Raw genomic sequence first — 12,262 nt, forward strand, 5'->3', positions numbered from 1 at the left:
TGTTGGCCTGTTGTTGTGTGTGAAAGAGAAAGGAAAGAGAGAGGTGATGTGAGGGAAGCGCAGAGAAGAGAGAGGCGTTGTGTGGCAGTGACTTGGTTGTAATTACATACATAAATGATTCCTGTTGTTCCATATCCCTGATAGAATTGAAAATTAGCATGCAATCTAGTGGATCTGGTAAAAAAAAGTGTTCGATAACTACAAGATATAAATTCACTCCCTCAAATAATTGTGCTATGATCCATCTTACCTTCGTTCCCACCCGGTTGTGTCACTCAAGACCTCCTGACAATTATTAGATCCAGCCGGTGCATCTTTCAGAATCAACAATTTATGCTCCAAACGAGGAGCAGAGTCTTCATGGCTGGGGATAAAAATATTGAATCCACGAGTCACACCTCGATGGTGGGACAATAGTATGTGGGGCTTGTCTGACCGGGCTCATGTCACATCATTTCAGGTACAGTACCGGGCCCATCAAAGGTATTCTGGCGCCAGACTGTGATGTGTTACCGCCTGACACAGCTGCTAATTCAGCACAGATCCACATGCACCAAAGCTCATATTGGCTACGATAGTGGGTACCGCGTAGCTCAAGCTACAAAAAACCGTTCTCCTCACAAAATCATCCATCACTTCTCCGAAATGCCCATTGATGGACCCAAACTTGAAGAACTCAGGGAGGGAGGCGCTGGCACTTCACAGATTAAAGGGGCCTTGTGCGCTACCCCAACGCCTCCTCCAGCTTGAATGAAAGATTAAGTCAAATTCAAATCAGGATATAATAAATTGATAACCTGTCACTACTAGCATTTGTTTTATACCAGCAGTTTTGCGTTTTTCTATGCTCAAATGGTGATGACTATTCTGGCAGGAGTTACAACATCATCCCAACTATACCGTGTGCGGGAGGGAAAGGCGGCAAAGCTGGAGGAACATGTTCACAAGAATAATCAAGAATACAAGGACAGAGCGGGCCTTAATTAAAGTCAGATGCATAATAATCCCTTGAGAGCACGAAAAACGAACTTGAGCAATAATTGGAAGCTGACTTTGACTGAATGATAGTAAACTTATAAGACGAGATCCATGATCATTTAGAATAAAGTTGTGGCATGAACATGTATTTCGACAAATAGGCACGCATTTGCATTATAAACAGCAGTCTGCTCAAACAAAAAAATAACACGATATATAAAATTCATAGAGATAGATGCGACGCAATCACATACCCCACACAAGAAAACCCACCCACGCCTTGTAATTTGACTAATGAGTGAATATGCCACGCCATCCAAAAGGTCAAGGATAACCTGCCACGCCATCAGCCACCAACTCACCATCCTGCATAACAAACTGAAGGAAACTGTGGACATCATTATCCACATATTGTTGCCCTAAAAGAAAGCAATGCTTCAGTATCAGCTGTTTGTGCCTGAAGGTTTTTTTTTAACCTTCGTTTCCTTGAGGCATTGTCCAGATTGCAAACTACTCCCTCCGTCCAGAAATACTTGTCGTTGAAATGGATGTATCTAGATGTATTTTAGTTTTAGATACATCCATTTTCATCCATTTTAATGACAAGTATTTCCGAACGGAGGGAGTACTTGTTGCATTTGCAACACACCTGATTGAACATACTACCGGATCCCTCCCATGAACAGGCTTGCACAACCTCGTAAGAGGTACTAACAGCCAACCATTATAGCATGTTGGTGTGCATTAGAACTTGTGCAGGATCCCCCTCCTCCTCCTGCACAGCTGTCTCCTCTGTGTACAGAGCCACCTTCAGAACCCAAGGAGGAGGGTAGCCGGCATTTCGTCGAACATATGGCGGGCGATGGAGGGGATGGCGGGCCGAGTACAACTTCGAGTTCCCCTTTTGCTTTGCTTCGCCTCCAGCGACAGCGACGCCAAGTTCTTCAGCTGCGACGCACGAACGCACGCAAATCAATCCAAATCCCGTCATGACCGCGGCATGTGGGCTGAGAGAGAGGAGGGGAATTTCGAGATGAATTGAACCGAACCTGCTGGAAGAGGCGCCGGACGTCGATGCCCTGCGCTACGAGGGCGAGGAGGCGCCCGACTTGAGCACGTCGACATCGTCGGCGTTCAAGCGGGAGTCCAAGAACGCCCGGATGGCGGCGTCGTCGTGGTGAAGAGGTGCGCGTCCGTGCCCATCCGCCCCCACCACCCACGACGCCGCCGCTTCGCTCGCATGCAACTCGAGTATCCCCTCCCCTCGCATCTCTCCGGCCGCGGCCCGCGGCGGCGAGGCTGGTAGGCGGCGGATCTCAGCTGCCGTCGCGTCTCGCCGGCGACCGACCGTTGGAGAAAAGAAAAGAGGACGTCCAGTTCACAACCTGGGCCGCACATGTTCATTCATCCTAATCTTGCTGGGCCGCGCTTCTAGGCCGGCAGTGAGAGAGCCTGGGCTGGCTGTTGGCCCAACAGTTATGGTTGCATCTCTAACCGAGCCAATCAAATTTAACCCCTCCTCAAACCTTAATTCCTCAGTTTCTCCATCTAAAAAAAAATCCTCAGTTTCAAGAAAAATTTATCTCCTCAACTTTGATAAGTTCAAAAATAAAATGGTTCTTAGCCAAATCCCTAAACTTAACTCCTATATATTAAATTTGACTCATGCACATCGAACACTTATAATGGATGGTTGGGCTGAACGATACAAGAGTGTTGCATCGGTGCCCGCAAGTCGCTGGTGCGGTCCTTCCACGGTGGCTATAAGCTCCGCGTGCGTGTATGACGGTGCAAGAGCACGTAAACGCCTCGGCGCGGCGTTATACTTGCAATGACCACCGCTTTTTTTTTTGGAACATAGACGCTAGCAGCGTCCGACTTTAACTTAATAAAACCACCAGGCAGAATCCACACATAAAGTCTTACAAGCCAAATAGATAAAGTCCAACGAGCCCATGGCTCAAGATAAAGCTAAGTAGCACACAGCCACAAGATCGGTAACACAAAAGCGGAGCAACAAGGCCAAAGGAAGCAAAACGAGGAGGATCATGGCGCAGCCATCGTCCCGTGCCGCGCCTTCATCATGGTTGTCTTGATCAGCTCCATGGCCTCTTTCATGCGCTCGATGTCACGCTTCTTCCCCAGTGGAGCCCAAACCTGAAGGAAAATATGGCATTTGAAGATAATATCAGCGGGGTGGGTCGGGAACTTGTGTTCAATCGTAATTTTGTTACGAACCGTCCAGAGGGACCAAAGAAGCGCCCCAACGCATCTCCAAACTATCCTAGCATTGGCCCCTCTTTGCGCCGTTAAGATAGACAACAAGTCGTGGCTAGATTGAGGGTTCCAATTTTGATTGAATGCGTCTCTCACCGCACTCCACGCAAATCTAGCAAGCGCACAACCAAAGAAAACGTGGTTCGCGTTTTCCCCTAAACCGCAAGTGGTGCACGTGCCGTCCGCCAGCCCATTTCGTTTGGCAACGTTGTCCGACGTAGGTAAGCGGTTGCGAAACATTTGCCAAAAGAAGATCTTGATTTTGAGAGGAATGGCAGCCTTCCATATCCCCCTAGCTATATCTAATGTAGGTCCCGAAGATAACTTGTCATATAAGGACTTGACCGAAAATCTCTTAGAAGCGGTCAACTTCCACGATATCGTGTCCGCCCCAGTGCTACGGTTCAGACCACCCAAGTCGACCGTCAAAGCGTCCCAGCTTGCAGCCTCCCTGGGCTCTAAATTCCTGATGAACGAAATGGCTGGAGGGTGGACGCGTAAAGCATCGGCCACGAAAATGCTAGTGTCCGTTGCCAATTGGTACAATTCCGGATGAGAATGCCATAACGGCTCCTGACCCCACCAATGGTCGAGCCAGAACCGTGTGGACTTGCCGTTGTTTACCCGGAACTGCGCACCAACTGAAAACGCCGGTCGAACCGCTTGGATCCCGTTCCAAAAGGCCGAACCGTTGACTTTAGCCTTGAACAAATTCCCCTCCGGGAAATATTTAGCTCGAAGGATGTCTGCCCAGAGCCCCGACTCGTTTTGGGCAAGACGCCACCACCACTTAGTTAGCAACGCCACGTTCATGAGTTTAGAATTCGTGATACCTAGGCCGCCAAATTTCTTTGGCCTACACGCTGCTGCCCATTTCACTAAGTGGTATTTGCGCTTGGTCCCGGCTCCTTCCCAAAAGAACCGGGAGCGAGGGGTATCGAGTCTTGTGTGAACCCCATCCGCTAGTAGGAACATCCCCATAGTGAATATAGGGAGGGAAGATAAGCTCGAGTTGGTTAGGATTAGCCTCGCCGCCGAGGACATAAACCTACCCCTCCAAGGGCTCACTCTGTTAGCGACCTTCCCATAAAGCGGTTCCCATTCCGCTATGGTAGGTTTCTTGGTCGAAATCGGGAGGCCCAAGTATTTAATTGGAAAGCTCCCTAGCTTGCAATTAAGGAGATTCGCAACCCGCGAGCTAGCTAGATCATCCATCCCAATGGTGATCACTTCGCTTTTCAGAAAGTTGATCTTAAGCCCTGATAAGATCTCGAACGCAAGCAGAAGTAGTTTGGTGGTAGCTAAGCTGTGGTCGTCGGGTTCGAATAAGAGCATCGTATCGTCAGCATATTGCAAATGCGTGACCCCACCCGGAATCAGATGCGCAACGAGCCCTGTAATGTGACCCGCTGCCCTTGCTTTCTTAATCATGGCCGCCAAGGCATCCGCAACAAAGTTAAAGATGAGCGGGGAGCTTGGGTCTCCCTGACGGAGACCACGCTTGTTACGAAAGAACTTGCCCATTGTGCCGTTGATATTGACCGCCGTGTGCCCACTACACACGAGGTGCATGATGCGATGTACGAATCCTGCCTCAAAACCCTTTTTGAGGAGGACTTCTCGCACGAACTCCCAGTTCACGCGATCGTACGCTTTCTCGAAATCTAATTTGAGAAGCACTCCCTGTGCCTTGGTCCTTTTCAACTCATGAACGATCTCTTGTAACGCAATTGGTCCCTCGAGGATGTTACGGTGTTTGAGGAAACCCGTTTGACTAGAGCTAATCACTCGTTGAGCGACCGGAGCCAAGCGCGATGCATACACTTTTGCACAAATTTTGAACGGGACGTTGATCAAGGTAATGGGTCTAAAAAGCTTAATATTATCCGCCCCTTTGACCTTAGGAATAAGGCAAATGGCTCCGTAGTTCAGCCGGGAGAGATCCACCGTGCCTAAGGCGAAGCCATTGACAATATCGTAGAACAAGTGCTTAAGGCAGGGCCAAAATTTCTTAAAGAACTCCACCGGCCAACCGTCCGACCCAGGCGCCGTGCTCGTTTTCATGCCGTGTAAGGCCTGGTCTATTTCCTCAAGAAGGAATGTAAGGGCTAACCTATCGTTCTCTTCCTGCGAGACACGCTCCGCGGTATCCCACAAATCACCGCGAAGGCGTAATGGTTTTTCAGCGGCCGTCCCCAAAAGGCCTATGAAAAACTCGTAGATATGGGCCACGATTTGGTCCTGCGCCAACAGAACACCCTGGTCTGTTTGGAGACGCAGAATGGTGCATTTCCTTTTCCGCCCGTTCGCGTAGGCATGGAAATATCCAGTGTTTGCGTCTCCTTTCGTGACCCATTTGACTCCGCCCCTGCGTCGCCAATATTCATCTTCCGCGCGTACAATCGCTGTCACTTGATCTTCTAAAGCGTACCTATGCGCCCACTCTCCAAATCTAACAGTGAAATCGTCGCAACGATGCGCGCACGCTCTCTCTTGGACTCGCTACCATGATTAGCGCCCCACCCACGCAGGTAGGCGCGCAGCTTGCGAGCAGCCGCGACCCAGCACTCTGCTGGACCGCGTTGAGGTCCCAGATGAGCACAAATCACGCCCCAACGCTCAACCACCATCTGGGCAAATCCCTCTGCTTCAAACCACGCCGTTTCGAAGTAGAACCTAGGGCTACGGCGGATGAGCTCCTCCCCTAAGGAGAAAATGAGCGGGACGTGGTCTGATCCGATGGGCGTCTCCGCCACGAGGGAGCACATGGGGAACAGAACCTCCCATTCCGGAGTAAAAAAAGACCCTATCTAGCACGCAACGGACCGGCTGCATTTGCTTGTTAGTCCAGGTATATCTGGCCCCAGTCCGTGCGGCCTCCCGCAATGCTGCTGCCGCAATGGCATTATTGAATAAGGACACCCTTGTCCAGTCAATATGAGCATTATTCTTATCCGCCCCCGAGCGAATTAAGTTGAAGTCTCCCCCTACCACCACAGGGAGGTTGTTATCCCTTTTGGCCCCGACCAGGGTGGTAAGTTCTAGCAGGAACGCTGGCGATCTGGAGTGGTCAGCCGGCCCGTAGACACACACGACCACCCACGACAGGCCAGAAACACAATGCTTAATAGTAGCAGATGAAAGGAACACACCAACATCCCAATGCAGAACATCACATACATCTTTATTACAACCCAAAAGAATGCCACCAGAATGACCGACAGAGGGAACCCACTGCCACTCAAAACGTTGAAGAGGATCAAAAGCAAGCAAATCCCTGAAGGTAAAATCAGATTTAATCGTCTCTTGTAACGCAACCACGTCTATATGTTCTTTGACCATGTATTCCCTTAGCTGCGTGCGTCGACCACCGTGGCCACAGCCACGAATATTCCAGAACATGTAACGCATCTAAATCACCCTGTTACGTAGGCGCACACCTCTAGAGGTCACCGCCTTCGCCACTCTCTTCCTAGCCGTCGCTCGGCCATTAGAAGGAAGGACACCAGCTTCCCTAGCTAGTGACACCTCGTCGGGCACTCTCTCAGCAACAGCCTCTACTGGCACAATGGCTAACTCGCTGTTGTTAGCACAGCGCACAGCAGCGGCCGCCAGCGCAGCCTGCGCCTCTTCCCAAGCGCGCACAAGAGATACAATATCGGACTGCGCCCCACGAGTCTCCACCCCGCAGTCATCTAGAATGCTCACCAGCTGCTCATACGAGAAGGCATTAAGAATGCGAAAAGAGGGCAAGGGGTTACCTGCGGCGTCCATGTTCTTGTCAGCGATGCGGAGTTTGGCGCTCTCCAAGGAGGAGAGGTCGCCGAGCTTGGCCTTGGCCCGAACGCTCGGGGCGCGCTGCACCACCGGGATCGCCTTGGTGCGCCTGGCCTTGTTGATAGTCCCCGTCGTCCCCAGCGCTGCGCCCAACTCACCACCAAGGTCAGAGCTCTCCGCCTCCGCCATCACCATCGCCTGCTTGTTCGCCGGTTTCCGCCCCGCCGTCTTCTTCGGTTGCCTGCCCCCACTGTTGGAACCCCGGCGCGGAGCAGGCGTATTGTCAGCAGGCTCGCTCACCACGCAACCATAGTCCGCCCCCACAGCCACTGGTGAGGAAGAGGTTGGAAGAGAGGGAGGGACAGCAGAGGAGACCCCGCCCACGCCAGTCATAGTCGCCACCACCTGGGATGGGCCAAGGTTGGACCCGTACTCGTTGAAGGAAAGTTCCAGCGACCTGGCTAGCGGGGGCCCGCTGACCGCGGTGTCCTGGGTCGATACCCCCATGGCACCAATCTCGGTCGACAGCGCACCCAGCTTGTCCCAAGTTTCCGTGTCAATGGATGTGTCCTGAATGCTGTCGTCTTGGTCCTCTCCCCTATCTGTCATCTTGGTATCCTGGTTCTCCGCACCACGAGGGCCGCCCTCGCACCCTTGCGACTCCTTGCCTGGTTCGGCCCTGCCGTGCTTTTCGGTGCCCAGCGTCCGAGCGCCCGGATTCGCGTCCTTGTCAGGAGGGTTGGCAGGGCCCGCTCCCAGCACGGCCCGCTCACCACCCCTTTTGGGCAGGGTCTCGCGCTCCACCTTGATTTGGTATCCCTCATGGTTGAACCACACCTCGACAACTCCATTGAGCTTCTCCGGGGCTTTGCACGCAAGCTTCATCCGAACAGGCCCCAACCTGATCAGAGAAAGTTCATCGCCCACAATTGGCCTGCCCAGCATCCGGAACCCTTCCCTGATGCGATCTTCACGCCTATGTTTCTTGGGGATGCCATGGAGACGCACCCAAGTCTCCGGCATCACCATGGGTTGGACCTCCTCGTGTAACATGTCGCGCACCCGCGCAGTGATGTCATTGATGGACAGAAACAACTTACCACTAGACTTCGCCATGTGTAATAGATCTGCAGAAGGAAAGACCACCACGAAGTCATCATCACCCACTTGAGATACCTGCCAGTCCCAGTCGCCTGTCACCATGTGCTTCAATTCTTGCTTGAGAATCCGTAGGTTCAGTTTCCCCGGCTCCGCAGATAAGATGGCCGCGTTCTTGATGCGAGCATCTATGGGTGCTTCGGTCTCGTCCACGTCCTCGAACTCCAGGCAGAAAAAACCTTCCCCAGAAATGGCACTGCCCATGATTTGGAGGTGGAGTTGCCGGCCCCTTGTTGGACAGTGTGCGGACGCATGCCCTTCTTCCTTGCAGAGCACACAAAGGGGCAAGAACTTGCACTGGGACTGGAAGTGGCCGGGGCGCCCGCACTTGAAGCACTCCACGGCCGCCGCCACTTCCACTGGGATGGGTTCCTCCGCCGTACCCTTGGGGGCAGAGGGCAGTGCCACCGCCAGTGAAGCTGCCCTCGGCTTCATGGCCTTTGGGTCCCCGTGGCCCCCACCACCGCTGGGGAACGGCTCGGGCTTCCTCTCAAGCTCTCGACGCCGCTGCTGAACCTTCTTTTTCTTCTTGCGCTCCTGCTGCTGGATCCACCACGGGGGAGGAGGACCCCAATCCCCCTCGCGCCGGCCCTGGTCGCGGGATCCGCCTCGCTCTTCTCTGGCCTCGCGACCACCCGAGCGCTCGCGCATCACACGCTTCGCCTTGTCACGCAGTTCCCGCTCCCTACGCCACTCCGCCTCCGGATCTAAGACCTCCATCGGCCGCTTGTCCGCACGCCTATCTCCCATCACCACCGCCGCGAAGGACTGGAGAAGGGGGGAGGAGGGGGGCAGATCTGGATCGAGCGAGCGGAGTGGGCAAAGCGCCGCACCTCGCGAGTGGTGGCTGGAAAACCTAAACAGGGGTCCAGGCAGCCCCGCCTCACCCATTTATATCCAGTGATCGGGCCAGAGTCGGGCCGCGGCGCGTTGGGCCATTTGGCAGCATGAGGCCGCGGTTCCGAGGCCGTCTCCAGTCCTAGGCCACTCGGCCCAGGCCCAGAAGCCGCTGCCAGCCCCACGCACGTCGCCGACCCCGAAGGGGTCCCCCACCAACGGCCCACCCGGCCCAACCCTAGGGCCTGGTGCCAAGCGCATCGGCCCCGGACCGCACGACGCCCCCGCCGCCTCCACCGCCGCCGCCACGGGGGACGCCGGCAGGCGCGGCCAGTCCTCCCTGGACAGCTCCGTCTGCGACACCGTCAGACTCGCCGCCGCCTTGGCTCGAATGCACGTCGCCGCCCCCGACGAACCGCCAGCACCCGAGCCCGTGACGAGCTCCCGCGGCGGCTGCCAGATGCGAGAAGCTATGGATCTGGAGCCACGGCCGCCCGGCGCGAAGCGACTCCCGCGCCCCGAGCGCGAAGCAACCCCGCCCTGCTTCGCAGCCAAGGCCACGAAGTCGCCGATCGACGGCCCTGCCGGCGCCGCGCACAGGCCTCGCTCCGGATCCAGCTCCCCGCCTTCGTCCTCCTCTTCCGAGTCCTCCGCCGCCAGCGCCCAGAAGCGATTGTGGTGACCTGCGTCCCCCACTGCCGGTGAGCCGGCGCGGCCCTCCCCGCCGCTCACCGGTAGCACGCTCGCGTTGCGCCGGACCCCGGGCCAGCCCGTCTTCCCCGCCACGGCTGGCTGCCATACCGCAGTCGGCGCGTCGCCCACGCTGTCGCCCAAGCTGTCGCCCATCTCCCTCCTATGTGCCAAATTTTTAATGACCACCGCTTCTGCCGCACATGGCATAGTCCCCGACTGACGCCTTCCAATCCAGCATGTAACCTTCACTTAGCAGTCGCGGATACCCATCCCCCGGTGCTCCTTCCCTTCGACAACGACCCAGCCACACCAGCACGATCACGTAGTCACACGCCCGACTACGGCCCTCGTGTCAGTGGTGCTGTACAGCGCATCGAGCCGCACACCACCGTCATCCTCGGGCAGGTGATGTTGATGAACCCGACCGCCGGTTGGAAGGTGTAGTTGAAGAGGAAGTAGTGGAGCTGCCAGTTGGCGGTGCTGGCAGAGACGTCGGTTTGGGATGTCCGCCTGGACGTTTTCGTTGGCCACCACGACAACACGACTAGCGTAGGACACATGGATGAGCGTGTCGCCACCCAGCGAGAGTCCTTTTGCACTGGCTACAAGCATGCCCGAGAGTGTTGCACTAGCGACCGCTGATTGGTGGAAAGGGTGGGGATGGACGTTCCTCAAAAGCAATTTTATAGAGGCTCACCATGCGGGAGGGGGATTGGATAATTTGACCCACTTTACAAGGTGTTTGATGATTTGCCTCGAAGTTGTTTCAATGACCAATGGCCCCGGCCACACACGGCAGTCTCAGGGGGTGGCAAATTATCAAATGGAGAAGTAAAGTCAGGCAAAAGATTCAATTTCTCTCACGTAGGATGTAGACGAGAAAGTAGGTGAAATTCATCTAAATGGGTTATTTCCCTCATCCTTCCCCTAGTGGCGTGATGGTGTGGTCCGAAACACAAGAATTCATCTGAATTGGGGACGGAGGTCGGCGACCACTTTTGTCGCGTGGTGAAGCTTTCCTCGTGGCCGGGGACGACCGGCAGGAGCGCCCCCATGGCTTGGTCTTTGTTGTCTTCAAACGAGAGAACATATTAGGGCATTTCTAACCGATCCCCAAAAAGTAGTGGAATATCCGGCCAGTAAATCTTAGTGGAGTAGTATTTATACTCCACTAAGTTTGGTCAGTTCTAGCCGATCATCTAAACTTAAAAGGTAAATTTACATAACTTCAACGTAATTTCAACCGAAATTTGCATGCACTTAAACATAAGTTCAACACAGATAGTCTTGACAACCGAGCATTAAACATAAATTTAAACTTAAACTACACTAAAAACTACTCAACTTCAACGACCGTAGTGGAGGTCGAGCCAATCCTTCCTTGAGAGGACACCCTCGGTGACAGCTGGGTCCGGGCCGGTGCCATCGTCGTCGCAGTCGGGGAAGATGCTCCGCCACTCCTTGTCGTCGTCCTTCTTGTCGCCCTACTCACCGCCTTGCACCTCGTCAGAGATGACAATGACCTCCCCGCCATTGTCGGCGAATATCGCCCGCTCCGCCTCCACAAACTCCGGCTCCTCGTGGCGGAGGTCCTCCATGTACGCCTCATCGGCGGCTTCCGCCTCGAGGTGCTTCCTCGCCTCTTGGTCCTCCCGCACCGTCGCCGCGCTCACCAAAGCCGACTCCGGCGGGACGAGGTGGACCAGTGCCGCCCAGAACGAAGATTTTTAGCCTCGCATCACGGCAGTGGAACTGGACTTGCCACCGGTCATAATCCATCGCCGCGAGCTCCGCCGTGTGGAACGGCCTGACCCACTTCCTCTTGTGGGTCTCCCGATCGGTGATCTACGCCAGTACGCCACCCATGTCCCCCACGAGCGTTGCCAGACGCCGAAGTAGGTCCTCTGCAACGGCCGCGATGGAGGGACCTCCGCGAAATCGGCGAATCGGGTGGGGGCGGGTGGTTCGGGCGAGCGGCGGCGGCTCGAGGATGCGCAGGCGGACGATGACCCGCTGGCGTGGCGGCGCGGATCCGCGTTGCGGATCGGCGGTGGGGACCTCCAGCCACCGCGCCCGGCGATTGGGAGGACAGGGGGCGGCGGGGAAGGGCGGGGGATGCGCCTGTGGCGGGGCGAGGGGGAGAAGAGGATGTAGAGGAGGGGAAGAGAGGGAGAGATTTTTTACTCGGCCGCCGAGCTGTGGAGTAAAAATAAGAAGATTTGCGGCGGCTGAGTAATTTTTTTTACTCCGTTATGATCTATTGGGGATCGGTTAGGTCCCAGTTAGAGAAGTAAGACCAAAATTTTACTTCTCAAAACGGTTATTGGGGATCGGCTGGAAATGCCCTTAACAATAACAAGCTAGATCTAGCTAGAACCGTTGGTATGGACAAAGCCACCTGTCCCATCAAAAAAAAAAAAGGACAAAGCCACCAGCGATGTCAAGCTTAACCTGCGTGACCCATCACTCGTATGATGCTACAGTATACGTTAGCAGCACTCTTCTGGTAGTTTTATCGTAACTTTGGAATCATATTAACAAC

The 12,262-nt window shown here is 54.7% G+C and overlaps 1 long non-coding RNA gene across 1 annotated transcript; it reads right to left on the bottom strand.

The window, feature by feature from the left end:
• Positions 1 to 1,052: 1,052 nt before the first annotated feature.
• Positions 1,053 to 2,391, bottom strand: LOC123497745 (uncharacterized). The gene is made up of 2 exons (XR_006671480.2): positions 2,028 to 2,391; positions 1,053 to 1,926 (listed from the first exon to the last, which is right to left on the bottom strand). It is a non-coding gene; the product is annotated as an uncharacterized lncRNA (long non-coding RNA).
• Between the last annotated feature and the right edge of the window lie 9,871 nt (positions 2,392 to 12,262).

Source organism: Aegilops tauschii, chromosome 3, assembly GCF_002575655.3.
Source record: "Aegilops tauschii subsp. strangulata cultivar AL8/78 chromosome 3, Aet v6.0, whole genome shotgun sequence".
Taxonomy (NCBI): domain Eukaryota; kingdom Viridiplantae; phylum Streptophyta; class Magnoliopsida; order Poales; family Poaceae; genus Aegilops; species Aegilops tauschii.